This window comes from Phyllostomus discolor, chromosome 2 (genome assembly GCF_004126475.2).
Source record: "Phyllostomus discolor isolate MPI-MPIP mPhyDis1 chromosome 2, mPhyDis1.pri.v3, whole genome shotgun sequence".
Classification (NCBI taxonomy): Eukaryota; Metazoa; Chordata; class Mammalia; order Chiroptera; family Phyllostomidae; genus Phyllostomus; species Phyllostomus discolor.
Genome location: NC_040904.2, coordinates 193,494,123 through 193,498,010, shown reverse-complemented (window position 1 = coordinate 193,498,010; position 3,888 = coordinate 193,494,123).

The window sequence follows — 3,888 nt, the reverse complement described above, 5'->3', positions numbered from 1 at the left end:
TAAGATTTTACTTTATTTTTAGACGGGAAGGGAGAAAGAGAGGGAGAGAATCAGCAATGTGTGGTTGTCTCTTGTGCGCCCCCTACTGGGGACCCAACCTACAAGTCAGGCATGTGCCTTGACTGGGAATCAAACCAGTGACCCTTTGGTTCACAGGCCAGGGTTCAATCCACTGAACCTCACTAGCTGGGGCATTAAGAAGCCATTTTTATATGCTGAAGAAATAATGGTCTGAAATCAGCAAAGGGAACAACAAGAATGCAAGAGCACAGATGTAGACTTTCCTCTTCTCGCCACTTCCACTTCCCTTTCCACTTTGTGGGAAATTTAGCAGCCACATTTTGAGGACATCATTTTTAAAAAAATAGTTGGGGTAGGCAAACGTGATAACCACTACAATTTGGGGGAAAAAGTTGGGTTTCAGTTAATGCAAAGAAGTGTGAGAATATTCTACATAAAGGTTAATAATATAGGGTAACCTGTTTTCAGTGTAAAAGGATTCCTTGAGCATACCACATAGGCTTTCCTGACGGGGCAGTGAGAGGCTGATCAGACTGCGGAGGCACAGATCAGGCTCCGGGCCAGAGTGTGGTCAGGTAGCAAGGCCAGGCACGGGCATGTCTTGCTGACTCAGATTAGGCACTGCTTTTGGCCTGGTTGGTGTATATACTTGTTACTGCCAGCAATCAGTTCAAAAGAAATGTTTGTACAAGAGCACAAAGATTTATGTACAAAGAACTTTGGTATATTTCCACAATAGGAAAAACTAGGAACAATTCAAATATCTATCAATATTGAAATAATTGAGTAAATTAGTTCACCGATTGCTTTCTTTCTTCTTCTTTTTTTTCTTCCTTGTGGAACAAACCTTTCAAAATGAAAATCTTTTGCCCTGGCTGGTGTGGCTCAGTGGATTGAGTGCCAGCCAGCCTGTGAACCAAAAGGTCACTGGTTTGATTCCCAGTCATGGCAGATGCCTGGGTTGCAGGCCAGGTCCCCAGTGGGGGGCATGTGAGAGGCAAGTGACTGACATCCAATTGACAACCGATTGATATATCTCTCGCATGTCGATGTTTCCGTCCCTCTCTCCCTCCTTTCTCTGTCTCTAAATAAATAAATAAATAAAATCTTTAAAATGAGAATGTTGTTATCCTTTACCTGTGTAACTAGAAAACAATAAAGACCAAAAAAAAAAAAAAGAATCTGATTTGCACCCTCCAACCAAACTCTCAAGCTGGAATATCAGTGAGGAGTTCTTCGGGGCTGGCAGTGCTGTGAGGGCCTGCACGTGGGCTTTGGGCTTCTCCAGAGCTCCTTCCCGGGTGGAGGTCTGGTCTGGTTTGGCTGCCATGGGATGGGAGCGGGACTGCAGTTGTAGTGTTCCATCTGTGCGTTGGTTATCTGATGCACCCTCTTTTCCTTTTTCCCTCCTGCCCAATTGTTAAAATCTGCTCTGAAAAGTGGCATTTTTGTTTTTGGCCCTTAAAAACAGGTTCTGTCTTCAAAAAGGTCACCTGTTTGGTCACATGGCTATCGGGTCAGTGACCTCGCTGACCCTATCTTCCAAATACATTCCAAATTCTGTATTGGATGTCAAGAATGCTCTAAGGTTTTGGCCTTTTTTAGCTAACACGATGGCTGTGGTGGTCTGCAGCTGCCCTCACCAATTTGGTCCCAAGCACTTACATATGTGACATTTCTCCATGGATTGACCAAAATGTGCTCTGTAGATCTCTTTCTAGTAAGGGCCAGCGGGAAGTACTTTTTTTCTTAGTTCTTTCTGATTTTTGTTTAAGTAAGTTTCCCTGACTATAAGACCCTGCATGCCATGTAACCAACTATTTGCATTTAAATGCTTCCTTCTGTGACAGGAATAGAATCCTCACTTTCCTGAAACCAATTAGTTACATTGGTTCCTAGGATGGTCATACGTTATATATATTTTTTCTTACAAAATGTTTTGTCCCCACTTGAGAGTAGTGGAGATATAGTGGCAGGACCAGTGCTGGAGTCAATAAGACAAATCTGTATTCAAATCATTTTTCTAATTATTGCCGTGTGACTTCCGGCAAAATGCTTAACTTCTCTGAGCCTAAGTTTAGCCCTACTATATGACCATTCTACGTAATTTAGCCAGTTTCCTTACTCTCTGTGACATCTACCAGTTTGGTTCCTTGGAAACTCTTTGTCATAGTCTGTGATTCTCTTCTTCATGGATTGCTCCCTTAAAATTATTATTTGCTATGTTGTGAAGACATACATGCTCACAGTATAAAATTCAAAAGCTACAAAGGGATATATCAATGAAAACAGAGTTTCTGCTCTCTCCTCTGATTGCCGGCTCACCCAATCACATTTCCAGGAAAAAATACTGTTGACTTTTTGTGTTCTTTCCCAGACATAATCTGTTCATAACACAAACAGGTCCATGAGCACACACACATTTACTTAACTCAAGTTTGCACTGTTCTGAACTTTACTTTTTTCCTTCAGATAATAGTGCACCTTGAGTCTTTCTGTTTATACTCAGAACTGCCACATTCTTTTTACTGAATGAGTAGAATCCTAGTTCGTGGATTTAGGATTCACTTAGCTCGTCTTCTGTTAAGGTGAGTTTAGATCACTCCTCTTTTGTGTTTACAAACAATGCTGCACTACTTATTTCCACAGGCATAATTCTGTGCTTTCTGAATGTTCGTAGACATGTCTGTTTGCTCTATGTTAATCTACACATTGGCACTCCAATCAACACTGTCCAGTAGTTTCATTTTCTCTGTATCTTCACCAATGCAGTTCTTCATCAAATGTTTTGATCTCTGCTATTTTTAGAGGTAAAAAAAGTTTTCTCATTGTGATTTCAATTTGTATTTTTCCCATTAAGAATTATAGCAAGCATTTTTTTCACATGTTTAAGAGAAGTTTGTATTTCCTTTCCTGCAAACTGACAATTCATAGCCTTTATCTTTTTTAAAAAATGGGTGATTTACCTTTTCCTCGATAATTTGTAAGAAAAAAGTTCTTTAGGCATTAAATAAATTAGCCATTTGAGTGTGATACAAGCTGAAAATACATGGCCTTAGTTTATCATTTTTTCTCTTAAGTGTACTTGTGTATGATGGTTTTTTTCCTAGTTAGAAATTTTGGATTTTTCATGTCAAATTCATTATCATTTCTTTTATGAATTCTGGGTTTTATGTCACTTGAAATTCTTCATTCTCCATTCTAAAATTAAATTAGTGGGATTGGGGGGCGTATAAGACCACTGACCTAATGACAGGCATAATCTTAGAAGCATCGGGAACTACCTGGAGTTGGCATTATTGTGGGAGGAAGGATGAAAATTGGTGCATCTGCTGGCGAAACGCTGAAATGAGCACAGTGCTTACATCTACGAAGACCCGTCCAGGAGCCTCCGGGAGCCATGCACGGCAGTGACAGGCTCGTGACTCATCAAGTATCCGTGGACTTAGAAGCAGAACCACACACGCAAAACATCGTCAGGAGACTAAAACAGCCGCGGGTGCTCTTTAAAGATACAAAATTCTGGATGGAAGCTTTCTCGTAAATAACCAGCTTTGTGAGAGGACAAAACCTAACCAGGGGTGACAGTAAGAGACGATGAGACAGACTTGACTTCTGTGGTCTCAGACTTTCCGCTGAAACCTAAAGGTGAAAATAGTAGGTGATGAGGTCTTATATTCTAAAGAGAGTCCTTATACATACTGCACAGGCCTTTCCCAGCTGATTTAGGGACAATTACCAACAGCCCAAAGAAGGACAAAATAAAGACTGATGACAGACAAACTCTGTGAAGGGATCTGTGGAAGATGAGCTGGCTGGGGTGTCCCACCTGCCCACCCCCTGCCAAGCCAAGTGAGAGGTGAAGCC